The 18,050-nt window shown below is 42.7% G+C and overlaps 1 long non-coding RNA gene across 2 annotated transcripts; it reads left to right on the top strand.

Moving 5' to 3' along the window:
* The first annotated feature begins 701 nt into the window (after positions 1 to 701).
* Positions 702 to 16,677, top strand: LOC125409633 (uncharacterized). 2 transcript variants are annotated; one of them, XR_007234849.3, is made up of 4 exons: positions 702 to 751; positions 6,786 to 6,867; positions 13,270 to 13,426; positions 16,355 to 16,677. It is a non-coding gene; the product is annotated as an uncharacterized LOC125409633 (long non-coding RNA). The 2 variants fall into 2 exon arrangements; XR_007234848.3 differs by having other exon boundaries at positions 16,251 to 16,677.
* The last annotated feature ends 1,373 nt before the right edge of the window (positions 16,678 to 18,050 follow it).

Here is an 18,050-nt window from a genome sequence, read left to right as displayed (position 1 = left end):
GAGGGATGGGATGTATCAGAAATTATCTGCAAATGATATAACTGTATATCCAGAATGATCAATTAAATCAACATATAGTATTAGAACTAACAAGAGACTTCATTCGCATTTCTGGATGCCAAATTAGAATATCCACAGCACTTCTCTACTCCAGCAACAACCAACTCAAAAATAGACCATTAAAGATATGCTTGTCTGTCCAGACAATGCATTTTGCCTTTTCCATTTTATTTACACAAGAGAACTGGTCTTCTCTTGGAACATTTCACAAACACATAATATCTGTTATGGTCTGGATATAAAGTTTATCCCTAAAAGGCTCACCCACTATTTGAGGAGTGTCTTAGTCTGTTTTCTATTGTTGTGAATAAAAGAACTGATCAAATATGGTTGAGGGATTTTATTTCATCTTACAGCTTATGGTCCATCATGAAGGAAGTCGGGGCAAGAACTAAAGCAGACGCCGTGGAAGAATCCTACTCCTGGTTTGCTCCCTATGGCTTTCTTAGCTTGCTTTTCTTCTTTTTGTTTTTCAATCCAGGACCACCTGCCCAGGGGTGGCACTGCCTAGAGTCCTCAGTGAAAGGAATGCCCCGCCTCACTTGCCAAACTAATGCAGGTATGTTTCAGTTTAGATTCCCTTTCCAAAATGTTGTTAGATTGTGTCGTGGTGACGAAATACTCAACAACAGAAGGACATTCTGAGACCCCTAGGAGGTGGGAAACACCTGGATAAAGCAAGTCACTGCAGGTAGATCCTTGAGATAATCTTATTTCTGGAATATTCTCTCTCTCTCTACGTCCAACCCTTCCCCTTCTCCACCTTCAGGCTTCATTCATGCCCATACTGAAGTGAAGAAGTTCCTTTCCCACACAGTCCTAGAATCATGTGCTATCCATGAGCTGAGTCCTGTGAGACTGTGGGTCAAAACAGAGCGTTCGTTATTGAAGTTTTTCTCAGGCACATTGTCATAGTAATAGGAAATGGTGAATACAGCATCCTAACAGGAAACCGCTGTAGGAAAGAGGAGGGATCAGGAACAGGATGGCCCTACAGGATGGAAGGACGTGACAGTGAGGAGTCTTTAAGGTTTCTTGGGTCTACAGAGTCACTGGAACCCCGTGAGCCTGAAGGGAAGAGATTCATGTCATACACTTTGCCTTCTCACATAATGGGTCTTCAGTACTTACTGAGGAATGAATGTGGCATGTTTACTAAGGTCCTTGCAACCAATTGACTAGTACTTTCTGTGAAGTCGCTCAGGAAAGCCTTCTGAATGTAGAATTAGTTTGGGGAGATGATCAGGGAAGCGATGTAAGATATTTAGCACTCTCAGAAATAGGATTGAAGAGCAATTTGAGAACAAATCTTTTTATAACAAAGTATTTCAGGATAAATACTTTTATCCTAAGGACTCCTAGAGTCCCTCCATTCAGGACATAATAGTTATTGTGATAAAATATGCTTAACATAAAATAGACTACTTAGGTTATCTTCAAGTGTACCCTCTAGTGGCGTGATTATCACCATCCATCTCTAGAACCTTTCACCATCGGAGACTGAAATTCTTTACTCACTGGAGCATGACTCCTCCCTTTTTTCACCACCCCTCAGCAGTCACCGTTCTTTGTCTTTGTTTAAGGACGATGTCTCACTCTATATTCCAGGTTCACTTCATGCTCATAATCCTCCTACCTCAGCTTGTCAAGAGAAGAGACGACAGGCACGTGCCTGGTGCTGTTCTATTTCCCGTCTCTATGAGTTCAAATCCTCTTAGTAGCCTGTATCATCAGTGGCATCACACAGCATTGATGCTTTTCCTTATGGCCTATTTCACCGGCTGTCAAGCCTCATTCACATTCTAGCATGTGTCAGGACACATTCTTGTTTAAGGAATATATTGTGTTGTATATATGAGCTGCATTTGACTTGCCCACTGATACATTGGATACATTGGTGGGCACTTAGTGCTCTCTCTCTCTCTCTCGCTCTCTCTCTCACTCTCACACACACACACAAATGCATGCACCACACTTAAACCATATTTATTGCACATAATCTGGGCCAGTAATAGGCATATGTAACTATTGCCTTTGTATTTCTGAGGATCTCCTTAGAGACTAGGGCTGAGTCAAGAGCTCCGGCGTCATCTGACAAAGAAGGGTGCCTAGAAGAGATTCCACACAAGGGGGTACCTCTCCTCTCCCTCAGGATGGAGGCATGGCAGGAATGGGGTCCTTCTATGGAGTGAATAGCTCATCAGGCAGGCCATTGCTGATTGATGTTTTGGGCAGGGATAACATCTATACAAAGATGACCAGGGACTACTAAGTGGTAAAGTGTGACCAAGGCATGGGTTGTATGTTCATGGTTGTTTGTGTGTAGACTGCGTATTCCCAGTAGGCTATGCCCTCGTGGAAATGGGTAAATGATCAAGCTAGAAAAATAACCTGAGGACAACATTTAAGTGATTATTTATTAAGATCACAGAAAATTGCTTAAAACCTGAAATAAATATATAGTCTTTTCTACAGATGCTTAATATACCTCTTTATGTGCATATGATTTTTGTGACTTAATGATATATATGCAAATAAACTTTTTTTGATATCCACGTACAGAAGGTTTCATGTTGTTTATATACCAGATAAGACAGGTTATAAGGTTGTACTTATACCTTTCTGGTGGTGTGTTCATGGATGTGCTAGAGTCTACCTAACCAGCTCCCTGTAGGGGGATGTTTGGCTGGTTTACCCATCTGGTTCTTACCAGCGACTAATGAACACACTTGCAGAGACATTGTTCCATGCAAATATAACTAGAGGATAAATTCCCCACTGGGTAATTGACCGGTCAAAGGGTATATGCATATGTAATTTTTATAGATGGTGCTGACTTGCCCTGCTAGAGGGTTACATCAACTTGTAGTTCCCGTCAGCAAATCTGCTTGGTTTATCTCTGTGGCGCCTAAAGGTGTCATCAAACTTGCCAATGGTTTCTGTTTCAGTGGGTGAGATACCTGCAGTTTGGGCATGGCTCATCACAACCAACTTGGGGTCTTACATCTCCTAGCTAAACTTGCTTGTCAACCTCTCCACTTTCAGCTTGGTCTTGAGCTTTTTGGTATAAATTCTGAAGAAGTCATCACTGATCTGTTTTGTTGTTTTGAGCCTTTAAGAAGAGCAAGTATTGTTGAATTTTAGCAAGCATTTTTTGTCTTATATCTGAGATAATAAGATGATTCTTCTTAAACCCAGTTGTTTATATTTATTGGATTTTTGTATAATTTCACGAAGTTGAATTTCTGAACTAAAACCTCATTTTTATTGTTCATCATTTTTTAATGGTTTGATGTACACAGTTGCTAATATTTCATATTGACTTTTACATCAACGTGCATAACACCATTAAGCTTCAGTTTTTTAAAAATATTTGTGTCCAATTTATGCCAGCTTGTGCATAATATTATATCTGCCTTAATGAAAGATTTTGTAACTGCTCCTATTTCCCCCGGTGTCTTAGACAACATTATTCAGGCGAAGTCATGAAAACCATGACACCCTGGTGCTAGACTTTCTGTGTACCTGTTACTTAGGTTCTTCTGCCTCCCATAAAGAAATCCATGCAGTGCACCTCTACTGCTAGGCATGCAGTGCATACCTATTGCTAGGCATGCAACACACCCCTATGCTAGACATGCATCACACCCCTATGCTAGGCATGCAGCACACCCCTATGCTAGGCATGCAGCACACCCCTATGCTAGGCATGCAGCACACCCCTATGCTAGGCATGCTACACACCCCTATGCTAGGCATGTAGCACACCCCATGCTAGGCATGCAGCACACCCCTATGCTAGGCATGCAGCACACCCCTACTGCTAGGCATGCTACACACCCTTATGCTAGGCATGCAACACACCCCTACTGCTAGGCATGCAGCATACCCCTATGCTAGGCATGCAGCACACCCCTATGCTAGGCATGCAGCACACCCTTATGTTAGGCATGCAGCACACCCCTACTGCTAGGCATGCAGCACACCCCTATGCTAGGCATGCAGCACACCCCTATGCTAGGCATGCAGTCCACACCTATTCTGGAGATCAGATCAAATTTATCTGTGCCTCCCTCTACCCTGACTCTTTCCTGCTCTCATTTAATTCCTAATATTTTGAGCTAAGATGCCTGATTCATCTTCATTTATTTGGTCCCTTTTTGTGTGAATGTAGATCTTACTGTTGTGTAATATTTTGTTTCTGTTTTGACAAATAAAGCTTGCTTGGAGTCAGAGTGCAGAGCTACCCACTAGTTAACCATAGAGCTCTGGAAGACTATACAGAGCAACAAGGAGTGATAACAGATGAAGCATCAATCTAATTAATCTTCATCAATAAAAGTCAGGAGTCAGATATTGGGATAAAAATCTGGTCAATCAGAGAACAGGAGGTAGCTACCAGTTGCTTCCTACCTTATAAGTGCAGACTGGGCTACATTTCCCAACTGCCCAAATCTGAATAATCACACAGAAACTATATTAACTACAACACTCTTTGACCAATGGCTCTAGCATATTCCTAGCTAGCTCTTACATCTTAAATAAACCCATTTCCATGAATCTATGTATTATCACAAGGTTGTGGCCTACCGGCAAGCTTCCAACATCTTTCTCCTTTGACAGTTACATGGCATTTCTCTGACTCCACCTTCTTCTCCCTGCATTCAGTTTAGTCCCCTCCCCATCCCACTTAGTTCTATTCTGCCCTGCCATAGCCAAAGCAGATTTTTTATTAACCAATGGTAATAAAACATATTCACAACATACAGAGGGGAATCACACAACATCTTCCTTTTTTACCTAAATAAAAAGAAAGGTTTTAACTTCTTTTTACTTTAACATAGTAAAATTGCATATAAGAAAACAGGTATCAAGCAAGAATTACAGTTATAATATTTAGTCTATCTGTATCTAAATTTTTATATATAACATCTTTGATCATAACTAAGGAAAACTATAACTGTAACTGTCTTCAGCTCCATCAAAGACCCCAGGACGATATAATATTACCTAAGTAAGTAGGAAGTACATTGTAAGCAATTTCCAAAACTCAAGAATTGACAGAGAAATCTCACTGACTAGACAGTCACCCAAAGTTGTTTGTAACATTGGGGCATCCATCTTCAGCTTACAAGCCCATAGTATCCAGCAGACTTTTCCATGAAGCAGGAAATTTGAAAGACTGTTTTGCCTATATTGGCAGTCAATCACTTTCTTATGTGTCCAGCAGAATGTCTGGTAGACTCTTTCATGAAGCAGGAACCCTGAAGTATGCCTCACCTTCTTTTGGCAAGTTCAGCAGTCATTTTTCTGTGGGTTCTGCATGTCCAGTTCATAAAGTGTACCATCAAGCAGTCCAGGCAAGAACAGTTTCTTGCCCAAATGGCTAACAAATTCTATAAAGAACCTCTTTGATGCTCATTTTCCTCTTGAAGTATTGGTCCTGCCTGAAGCAGACAAGTCTCACTGTCAAGAAAAGTCTAAGCTTTTAAAACGTTTTTAATGCCCATACTCTGCAGGTCTTGAAGTGTTGAAGATTATCTATCTGAAATATATCTCTGTATATCTAGGAAACCTAACTAACATGACTACAAGTTTAACCATCATAAATAACTAGCAATCTGCAATTTTTAAATATACATCACATTTTAAAATAGGCTGTATAAGCATAAAACGTTAAACAAGAGTAGAAATATACATATAACAAAATTAACCTTAAATTGTATCAATAAACCAAAACCCATACCAAAGTAAAGTATTCATTTCTATATCATATCTCCTTTTTATTTTTTAGAAAGAGATTGTGACCATTAACTACTCATAACCAAACCCCCTTAAATAAAAAACAAACATTTATAAATAATCATTTTGAAAATTTGGGCATTGTTTTCTCCAAACTACTTCCTGTCGTCTGTTGGGCAAAGTATTTTTAAGGGTTCACAGAGACCTTTCAGGAGCCTTGTTCCGTTAAACCACATTATCCTAGAAGGAATTCACAGGATCTCATCTTCTGTGGAAACAAAACCAGAACCTCTTTTCCAATGTAAAATATCAGGTTCAATTTTTGAACATACCTTTAAAACATATATGTTGGTTTAGATTAGCAGCCTGTACAATGAAATGTCTCTCTGTAGTTAGTTCATTTGCAGTCAAAAGAAAACACAGTAGTATATGCAATCCAGACTCTCTGTGTATTTTACAACTTGAGTGGTTTTTTTCTATTACTTTTTAATATTTATTTTCTTTACCCCTTTAATTTATGCCATCTGTATTCTTTTATATTACTTTTACTGTCTCTTTAAAGATTTTTTTTTATTTTTAAAAACCATTTACTTCTTTTTGTAACTGCCTGTACTCTTTTTTTCCCTCTCTCTCCCAAGCCTATTACATTTTTTAAACATACTGTGTTTCACTTAGAGGTCTTTTATGTCTGAATCTGTCTTACTGTGTATCTGAAATCCTATTCTGACAAGGAGCATTTTAAAACAGTAAACAATGTAGTGTGGCAGCCCTGAATGCTGACTCCACCTCTCTTGGCCTTTCAATATGGTGGAGGTGTGTTTACCACCAGCTCTGGGTTAGCTGGGTGGGAGCTGTGCTCCTCACCTCAACTTCGGGAAGAACCGTGAAGTTTTTTTGTTTGTTTGTTTGTTTTTCTGAGTAAAAGCTAAACCTACCGTGCAGCACATTGTGCAGCCTGGAAATATCTCTGTGTATGTTGGCAGAAACCCACAATGCTCTCCTGCCTGTGCATGCCTAGCAGACCTGATCCCACCACTTGCCCAGGTGGGGAGTGCTGAGTCTCAGGTAAGCTCTCAACTTCATTTTTCCTGACCCAGAGTGGGCATACAAGTACCCTTGACCATAAGTGTGTGGCAGGTCACACAAGATAGCCCCGAACGGTTGGGTGCCATTGTGTAAACAGAGACTGTGCTTACGTTTCCCAGCTGCACAAACATTAATAATAACACAGAAAATATATTAATTATAACACTGTTTGGCCAATGGCTCATGTATATTCCTAGATAACTCTTATATCTTAAATTAATTCATTTTCATTAATCTGTGTATCACCATGAGCATGTGGCCTACAGGTAAGGTTCCAGTGTCTTTCTCCTTTGGCAGCTACATGACGTTTCCCTGACTCTGCCTTCTTCTTTCTTCCTGCATTCAGTTTAGTTTTTCTGCTTGGCTCTATTCTGCCCTGCCATAGGCCAAAGCAGCTTCTTCATTAACCAATGGTAATAAAACATATTCACAGCATGCAGAGGTGAATACCATATCACTACCTCCTCAGTTTCTTAGTTCAAAAGGGCCCAGAGCCAGTCTCTGCCCTGTCTTACTCTTCCTGTCTCTGTACAGTCCTCCAGATCTCTATGTTAACTAGGGGCTAGCTCTGTCCTTTGACTCCAAGCAAGCTTTATTTGTCAGAACACAAACAAGATATCACACAACATCTTATGACCTTTTTTTTTTTTTTGAGTAGGTGACTTTCTCTGCTTTACAACTATATCTGTCTTCTCTGATTGACAATATTACTGTAGTTTTACTGAAATTTCTTAAAATTTAGATTGTTCCCTCCATCAACCTAGCAGTACACAAGAGACATTTAAAAGTTTTCAGATAGGAAAAATCTTTTGTTCTTTATTTAATTTACTTCTGTTTTTATTATATTATAATCAGAATGATCTAGTCCTTAAAACAATTAAAGACAAAGAGGCCATGAATACAAAAAAGGGCAAGAGGAAAGTACATGAGAAAGTTTAGTGGGAGGAAAAAGAAGGGGAAAATGATATAATTATAATCTCAAAAATATTTTAAATTATTGATATTCCTTTGTCTCTTTTTAAGCTTTTTAAAATTCTTTGACAGTTTCATCCATGGATGCAAGATATTTTGCTCTTATCGACTCTTAATTCCCAGTCCCCAGGCTTCTTTGTTTATTTGTTTTCTTTAAAAAATGCATGAAGTTACTTTGTGGTTCTGAAAAAAAATTATTGGGGTTCCTTTGTAACCTACAATGTGATCAATTTTTAAAATAAATGTCTTCTGGAAATTCATGAGGAAAGTAAATGATATTTTGCCAGGGTGTATAATAAGTGTGTCTCAGTGCATTCTGACCTATTTAGTTGTGTGGCCCAAGTACACTAGGGTTTATCTTCCTGTCCCCTGGCCCTGTTCAGGCCTGAACCATGGCTGTCCCCTGTTCCTGCTGCTGCTGCTGGCTCTGCTTGATTCCTCAGCTGTGTGTGCTCTTCCTCCCCTGTTACAGATGCTGAGTCAGCTGTGTGCAGGACTAAGAATTCTCACAGCATTCCCAGGAGCCTCATTCTTACACAGGAGAGGACACCCTTCTTGCTAAGTATGGTGGAACACATGTGTAATTCCAGGTCGGAGCAGAAGGATCAGGGGTTCAAGGTCATCCTGGGTATCTATTAAGTTTGAGGCCTGTTGCACAAGGAGCATGGCCTTTTGTTTGTCCTGGTCGCCCAACTAGCTTACACCGGAAATAATCACACAGAAACTGTATTAATTAAAACACTGCTTGGCCATTAGCTCTGACCTCCTATTCGCTAACTCTCACATCTTGATTTAACCCATTTCTATTAATCTGTGTTCACCACAAGGTTGTGGCTTACTGGGAAAGATTTAGCATGTCTGACCTGGTGTCTCCATGGTGGCTCTCTGACTCTGTTTTCTTCCTCCCAGAATTCAGTTCTGTCTCCCCACCTACCTAAGTTCTGCCCTATCACCAGGCCCAAAGCAGTTTCTTTATTAACTCATGAAAGTAACACAAATACGGAAGGAAATTCCTATACCAGAGGCCATTTTGGGCTATGGTAGACCTGGTTTCTTAGAAACAAACAACTAACAAACAAATAATAGATAAAGGATAAAAAGAACAGAAGGTCTCCTTCTCTGCCTCCATTACGCTGCTTTTCTGAATTCTGTCATATCAGACATCGAGTGTTCAGCCTCCAGTCCCTTCACACTCACAGTCTGGGATGCCTGTGAATGTCTTGTATATTGGCTTCTCTGGCCATTAGGGCCTTATGCATCTACAGAGTCCAGGGCTGACTTTGCTGTGTGGGCTGGCAATCTTTCTCACTTGTGCCTCCTTTACTATGACACCACTTGTTCTTGTTCTGAGATGTTACTGTGTGGTAGACTTTGCTTCTTTGTTCTGTTCTAAGGTTTTGTTTGCTTATTTGTTTGAGACAGGGCCTCACTATCTGGTCCTGGCTGGTCTCAAACTCACAGAGATCTGCCTGCCTCTGCCTCTAGAGTGTTGGGATAAAAAGTGTGCACTCCCATAACCAGCCTTGCTTTGTTGTTTCCGAAGTCCTCTGCTATGTGGTCAATTCTATTTGCATTTATTCTCCCGATATATAAGAAAATTTGTACCATGTGCTCATCAGAATTCCTCTAATTACAACTGTATGTGGCATCTTTAGCACTTATTCCTATAGTCTTCCTTCCCTTTGTGACTGATGACACGGTTTATGCCTCTCTCTCCTTCCTTCCTCTGTCTTTCTTTTCTACCACCAGATTTTAATCTGTCACATTAGTATATTTCCCAGGCATTTGTGTGTGTGTGTGTGTGTGTGTGTGTGTGTGTGTGTGTGTGTGTGTGTGTATGTGTGGTGGGGGGTTCTTATATGTGTACTGTTCTCACATCATTCCGATCTTTCTCTTTCCCCTCCAACTCCTTGGGTAACTCCTTCTCAAATTTATGACTTTTTCTTAATTCTTATTTTTACACACACACACAGAAAGACAGAGAGAGAGGGAGAGAGAGAGAGAGAGAGAGAGAGAGAGAGAGAGAGAGAGAGAATGCTGCGTTTATTAGTATTTGTATGTGTGTGTGTGTGTGTGTGTGTGTGTGTGTGTGTGTGTGTAGGGTTGATTTGGGGTTGGATAGCCTATCAGGGGCTCGTCTCTGGAGAAGACTGATCCTTTCTCTCTTGGCAGCTCTTATTTGTCTGTAGTTCTTCATCTACAGGTAGGGTCCTGTGATATTTCTCCTGTCCTCGTTGGCATGTCAACTGGTATTATGCAGGTCTTATTTGACTGACCTTATTGTTGAGATTTCCTGGGTGCAGCTTCCCTGTTGTGTTCCGAAGACAATGTCTTACAACAGACCTCTGGGCCTCTGACTCTTATAAAGTTTCCACCCTCTCTTCCATGATGCTCCCTAAGCCTCAGGTGTGGGGTTGTGTTGAAGATGTATCATTTGGAGTATGACACCCTGCAGCCAGGCCAGGTGTTACCTGCATTTTGACCAGTTGTGAATTTTTGTAATGGTCTCTGTCTGCGGGGGGAAAAAAAAAGAAATTTCTTTGATGAGACACGAGAGCTACACTTATTTGTGGGTATACAGAGAAGTTTTTAAAATGAATCTAGCAATGATACTGGCTTAGCAAAGTGGCACTAGTGAAATCTCCTCTAGGGTCTATGACCTTACCAGTCACGGGTGTCAACTAGACTTACAGACCAACTGTGAATTCCCTCCTATGGAGTAGGCCTTACGTCCAATTATACAGTCATTTTAATTCAGTTATTTAATTTACTTATGTGGGCATGGACATGAAACAGCATGCTTGCAGAAGTCAGAGGATAACTTGCAGGAAGTGGCTCTCTCCTTTACTGTGTGGGTCCCAGGGATCAAATTCAGGTCAACAGGCCCGACAACAAAGTGCCTTTACCCACTAAGCCATCCCCATGCACCCCCAAACCCACGTTTGTCTTCTGTGTATAATATGATTATCTGGTTCTATTGGGGTACATGTTCTGCATGGCAGAGGTTAGTCAAAGCTGGTGCTCCCTCTAAATAGATCTAGAACATTCTGCTTTATGGTTGTCCCCATGCAGTAAAAGGCTAACTATTACTGTTAGTTAATAGTTAATCTCTGCTTTTACAGAGTGTGTTTGCTTCTCCAGGCCTGAAGGATCAACAACAGCCTGGGGAGGGCTCTGTTTATGGTTTAGCAGAGTTCAAGGCAGAAGTCAGTGTAGACACCTGATTAAGCCCAGTGTAGACAACCTGGCTACATGATTGAATTGATAAACAGAGACGGGGAGGTGTGGTGACAACCCAGGCTTCTGCCTTGTGCAAATTTAAGGGCGAGACGATGATCTGGTTCATCACGCTGGGTCCTATGGACATCTGCTTCCAAGTAGTCAGTGTTGTGGGTAAGTTTGGGGCTCAGGGGATGAGGAAAGAAACAAAAGTAAAGGTCACCGGGTCTTGCTTGCTTTCTCTACTATTTCATAAACGCCTGCTATGGACCAGGCAGTATATAATTGTTAGATCAGATAAAATGGCCTCAGAGGAGTGTAGGTGGCAGAATTTACTTGCGAAGTCAAGTCGTTGTGATATCAAGCTCCAGCTGTCCCTCCTCTAGGTCTTGCCATATCAACAGGACGTTTGCTTCGTTGCATTTGTACCTGGTCATAGTTTGAAGAGGAGGGAAGCTACCCCATGGAATTTCCTAAGTGTTGTCACGTAAACTGCATTATTAGGAGCAAGGCACGTTTCAATGTCTCATCTGAGACAGCGGGCGCCAGTGGCATCCTTGGCATTACCTTGACCCATTTGTGAATGGCCATCAAGATCGACATGATTGAGGCAGAAGACGTCAGAAATTTAGAAATGTGTCTTCAGATGAGGTCACCCCCTTCCCTTCCTTTTATAGAGGAAAAGGCAACTGGGCTGAAGTAGATCTAAAAAGAAATGTAAACATTAAAAGGAGACATGCTCAAGCAAGAGGGCACTTCTCTTTGAAGTACACTGTCTTCTCTGACTTCCCCAGTGACACCAGGGAGACTTGGGAGACAAGGACACCATGAAAAAGGTGACAAGCCATTGGTTCCCAGAATTTGTACCCTTTCACTGTATGTGCATATGGTGTGTGCATGTGTGAAAAATGGGCCAGAGAAGAGGAACACGAAAATATTTTTAGATTCGCATCACCACAACATGTGGGAAGTGTTACCATAGATAATTCCACACTCTGTCTTTTAATATTTCATTTCCACACACGAAGGAGCAAGCCAATGCCCTGTCTACTACCCGCCTGGTTTGGGAATGGAAGAATTATACTAGACGGTGTGATTAACTGAGTTAGAGGTGGGAACAGCTGAGAATGGGGCCTAGAATGCATGAGAATAAACTTTCTGGGACTGTGTGCCACCATTATTTTTACATACAAAGTGCTATTGTAGGGCCAACGTTCAGAGAGATGCAGAGTAACACAGGTGCGTCCATCCTGCTTGAGAACCGGTCTGGATTGAAAGATGTCCAGAGGTTTAGTAAAGCAGACTTCCTGGTGTGTTTATGAAGCCAGTTCTAGAGATGATTGATATGGAAGACCTGCCTGGCTGTAGGCACCACCACCAAATAAGCTCTAATAAAGGTTGGAGGGGAAGGAAGCCACAGCGCCTCCTAGTGAATGTGTCTGCCTTCGCCCCTGCAAACCTCAGCCTCCAGCTTCATCAGCCTTTCCAGGCAGACTGACACCAAGGACCCTTCCAGAGAACTTCAAGACCCTTAGCAGCAGACTGGGGTATAACATTGAACACCCCCATTCTGTAGCTTTCCAATTCTTAGACAAGGCAGCCGCTGGGGTCTCTCTCTTCCTGTGGACAAACACATTAGACTCCTGAACCCCCAATCTTGCCAGGCATTCAAATCGCCTCTTATAATTGCAGACACGCACCACACCCATACTGCACAGCCCACTCCTGTCCTTACAGGCAAGTCTTTTCCTGTCTTCAGTGAACTGCCGAAGACCACTTGTCGAAGGATCAGAGTATGAACACCTGAGTGTTTAGCCCTTTAAGTGCTTTGGCGTCTACGTTATCTTCCCATGTCTTGCTTTGCTTTGACAAGCGTTATAAGACCAACAGCCAAATACAAATTATCATCGCGCTTTGGTCCTTCTCTGGGATGCTTTTGGGCAGTCACATAGTCCACTATGTATGGAGATGCTACTTTCAAGGGTTGCTAGCGATAGGCTCTGTGTATGTTCAGGTGCAGCTGCCTTCCCATCTCCGTTTACTTCATCCCTGAGCAAATGACTGGACTGTACACACAGAGACTACACCAGCATCTGCCTCCATTAATGTAAATGTCACTGCTACAAGCAGGAGTAGCTGGGTGAGGAGTTGAACCAAAGCCAAATAGAATCAGTTAATCTGTTTCTTCAGCTGTCTCCCGATGTCTGCAACTCGAAGGAGGGACTGGAAAAGCATCTGTCAAGGTGTTTTTGATGGGATGGACCAGAGAAAGCAACTCATGTGAGCTTTAAAAACGTGATGCCGCAGTGCTGACATGCTTAGCTGAAAAGTCCAAACCTTAAGTCAGGTAAGAAGGACAGACCCAGCATGGTAATGACTTTGTCTCAGTATGGGATGCTATTTGCTTTCTATTGTTAAGTAGCAAATTGACTAAAATACCCATGGCTCACCATACTAAACCCCTTCTGTTAGTTCACACCTACTGTGGGATAGGAATTTAGGGGAAATTAACTAGGGAATTATGGCTGCGAGTCTTACAGGAAGGGTTTCAGATGGGGGCTGGGGAAACAGCTCCATCCACAAAATACTCGGCTTACAAACTCAAGCACATGAGTTTGATCTCCAGAACTCATGTCTTGTTTTGTTTTGTTTAAAGGTAAGTATGATGACCTTCAGTTATAGTCCCAGCACCAGGTCTTTGGAGACTTGCAGCTCCCTGGGCCTCACTGGCCAGTCAGCCTAACCTACTCAGAGAGCTCCAGGTCAGTGAGAAAGCCTGTCTACAAAAAGTCAAGAGGGTAGCTACTGAGGAATGACACCTGAATGTCCTCTGGAGTCTATGCATGTGCGCACGCGCGTGCACACACACACACACACACACACACACACACACACACACGTACACATGCATCTGTACCAACATACATACCCACCTGCACACACACAGGCATGCGTGTACACGCAGTTAGTTCTGAGGCCACTGAAGGCTTGACTGAACCTGGAGAGTTTGCCTCTGCAGTGACGTCATTCACACAACAGGTAGAGTGGTCTGACAGCAACTGGGCAGCTTCATCCTCCTTGGGCTTTGTTTCCAGATAGATAGCAGTTGGTTTTCCCCAAAGCAAAGGATGCAGAATTGAAAGAAAGAGAGGCAGTACTTCTAGTTTTGTGATCAAGGCTGAGAGGTTTGAGTTCATGACTTTTAGCCTTTCAAGAAGCCGGTTATCTGGGCCACCACATTTAAGAAGACAAGAGCAAGGTGCTCTCTTGGAAAGGAGCCCTATCAAAGGACAACAGATGTACAAGGAAACCACCAACCTTCAACAGCTCAGGTTCCATCATGGCCCCTGGTACCTCTCAGGTTCATATCTCACCAGAAAGTGCATGTACCTTCGGTGTATGATTGGACAGTTGAGGGCATGTGATCAGCCTCAAACCACATCCTCATGGCTAAATGGACATGGTTACTCTGATAATCTTAGGTCAGAGTCAGATACTCTCAAATCAAAATGGAGACAGCATCAGATTTCTGAGAAGTGTAAAGGCCACGTGGAGAAACCATGGGTGAAATTCCAGTCCTGCTATGTAGAGAATGGGACGTGAATTTTGAGTGGCCCAAATCAACCTCTGTTCTTGTACCTGTCTGTGTCCTTGCATACTTACACTTAAGAGCATATTCATGATTTTGTGTGCATAAATACATGTGGGCACAGGAATGGCCTGAAAGTGTGCTGTGCTGATTAGTTTGTCAGGTAGGCTGTGTAACATAGTTCTGAACTATGTAGTTATAGATGTGTGATCTACAAATTCCCAAAATGACCAACTGCGTGTGCTTAATACACACTACACCTTTCAAGTGTAAGAAATAATCTTGTCTATTGTAATGGAGATGTGTGGCTTCCAATAAACAAAAGACATAGGCCTTGAGAGATCACACACACACACACAAACACAGACATGCACAGACACAGAGACCCATAGACACACACAGACACAGGCACACACAGACATGCACACACATACAGACACAGACGCACACATACACAGATACACACACAAACATGCACTCACACACACACACACACACACACACACACACACACACACACACACACAAACAATTACTGCTCCAAGAGTGTGGCCCAAGAAACAGAGCCTTCCATTTGCCAATATCTCCCAATCTCCCTGATGGTGTGTGCTTATCCTGTGGCTTGCAGGAGCCTTAAAGGAAAGTCTTAGTTTGCTTTATTTATTTTCAAATCTGCTTTAGAACAGTTTTGGGCTCACACTGGGCTCTCACTACACACTAGCTCAGTAGTTAGAGATCTGATGTTGACGAGAGAACAAATATACTGTCTTTCCATTTGCGATTGAATCACTGAGTGCATCTCTTCTACTCACTGATATGAAGGCTGGCCAGGCAGGAGGAGATTTAAAACATTTGTAGGTACAAGGGCTCGAGTCGGAGGAGGAAAGGACATAATAAAGTAGTTCTGAGCCTCAGTGTCTGAATCAGAAAGGTGGTGCGGGAGAATTGTCTGTATTCTGTCAATCATGCATTTTAATAAAATGCTGATTGGTCTGGGCAGGAGTGGCAGAGGGAGCTTCCTCCTCCCTAGCCTTCTCCTATTCTCATTGCCCCGCCTCTACTTCCTTTCTGGTTGACCCACCTATACTTCCTGCCTGGCCAATCAGCATTTATTTAAAATATGATTGACAAATTACAGACAATTCTCCCGCACTATTTCCCCCTCTTTTTTTTTTTTAAAAAAAAAAAAACAAAGGAAAATATGGTCTCTCAGCGGCTATTGGCTGAAGGAGCGGAAGGAGCTCCCTCAGCAGAAAGGCAGGAAACGTAGCTTGGATTTCATTTCCTCTCATCTAGCCAAATCCTTAAAGCCAGTCTTCATCTTCACTGGTGGATGAGGCATCCTGGCTAAGGTGGGTGGGTGGGGCCTTTGCAGGCCTTCCCTTTCTACAGTGATGGGATATCCTTAGAAGTCTGATTGTGTTACCACTCAGTGACTCATGTCTCTACACAGCTGGGCAAGTTCTAGGGAATTGTATATCTTTCTGGGGCTAAATTTCTAGGGTGTCAGAGTATCAGGTCCGTCTCAAGAATCTGTTAGCATCTAACTTACTCTTCTCTTTCCCTCTCTTCTGCTCTGTAGCATTTAACATAGCCTTTGGGGCAAGATGAAGGCATTGCAAAGACTCATCGTGTTTTCTTCAAGTTGATTGACAATGCCTGAGACTCATTTTTGACTTCTTACAGGCTTGGACTTTTGAGACCTGATTGCTGGAACAGAATTATCTTCTCTATCAGCCGCTCCCCATCTTTTACTTGAGGCAATGTCACTTTGTTGACCCAAACTGGAGGGTCCAAAGTGTCCTGTGGCATGCTGCAGAACAGAAGCAGTGTGATATCATCCAATATGGCCATAACAGGTTTTCCGGGACCTGGGCGTGAGGGGAATGGAGACCGGCTGTCCAAGAGGCACAGGCGTTCAGCTTTACAGAATTAACAGTTCTTGATGTTGGGTACCTAGCCACACAAATATACTCACCTGATTTTGAAATGTATGATCAGAATTTGTTAAGAAGGTAGAATTTCTATTCTGTGTCTTTTCCCATATTAGAAGTGGAATTTATCCAGCACCAGCAGCTACAACATCAGCAACATTGTTTATTTTGAGCATCTACAGCAGACAGATCTTGGACAAAAGCAGTGTCTGCCACCGTGAGGCATCTACAGTGCTATGGTACTGTTTTTGTCCTTCCTTGACAGACAAGGACACTGAAGCCATTGTTTAGAAGTTAGCTTCCCCAGTGACTCAGAACCAGAATCTGAGTCCAAGTCCACGTGACTTCAGAACTAAGCTTGGACTGAGCCCCACATAAATAATTTACCAATAGTGAGGGTTCTCTGTTCTTCTATAGAACTGGGGTTGATCTAGGCTCTAGGACATTCACATGTTTACCAGAAAGCAGGATGTTCCCCCCTGCACTTGTTACTGTAAATGTTATTTAGTGGAACCTTAAAAGTCCTTGTTTAATGTCAGGGTAGAGGAAATTGAGTCCATGAAGGCCAAATGTGGGGCTTTGGTGAGACTCTTAGGCAGATCTGGGGGAGAGAGCGATGCACCCACGCTGCTTACTGAGCTACCTTCCCATCTCTCTGAAACTCTAAGTAGCGCCTTCATAGATTACAGGTGGTATAATTTAAATCGGAAAGATGAGGATCGGGGGTGCACAGCGATGCATAACTGTATGGCGCTTGCCGGTTATCCTAGCACCCGGGGAAAGAGGCTGGAGGATCCGTAACCTGAGGCACAATTGGACTAGAAGCAAGGTGGGGAGAGGAAAAGAAAAGGAGTCTGTGAAACATCAAAAATGACCCTGAGGGAAGACTTGGCTCAAAGAGGGACAAATAAATAACCGTTGGTCTGACTTAGGTTAACATTAAAAACTGAAAACTTTCGGGCGAAAGGCGATGACTTATAGGCGCATGCCGTGTCCTAGTCTGTCTTCAAATGACTGCAGGCTGCAAATCTCTGATCAATAAATTCTTCCCTATTGACAAAAGCAAAGGGAAAAGGAAACAACTGGCCGTGGCTAAGCCAAGCTGTCAAGTAAAACTGTCAGGTTCAAACCAGACTGAGAATGAAGCTGGCCAAGGGGCTTGGGGACCTTGGACAAAGGAGGTCCAGGCAAGGCCCTTTGAGAGAGCTCTGTGGAATGGGCTCACGGGGAACTCACAACGGGGGTGGGGTGGGAGGAAGAGAATGGGAAGTGGGGGAGTTGTGGTGTTGGTGGTGGATGGAGGCTGAGGACAGGGGAGTCTGAGAGCCCAGGCCAAGTCTGAGGACGCCCCATGTCACACTGAACAGGCATCTTGGTCTGCTTTAGGGAATCAGCCTGTGAAGAAGCAGCTATCTGTGCAGGGAAGGCGAGCAACACAGACCACATGG

Source organism: Myodes glareolus, chromosome 1 (assembly GCF_982192425.1).
Source record: "Myodes glareolus chromosome 1, mMyoGla1.1, whole genome shotgun sequence".
Lineage (NCBI taxonomy): Eukaryota > Metazoa > Chordata > Mammalia > Rodentia > Cricetidae > Myodes > Myodes glareolus.
The sequence above is the reverse complement of the archived record's forward strand: the minus strand, read 5'-3'. Positions and strand labels throughout refer to the sequence as shown.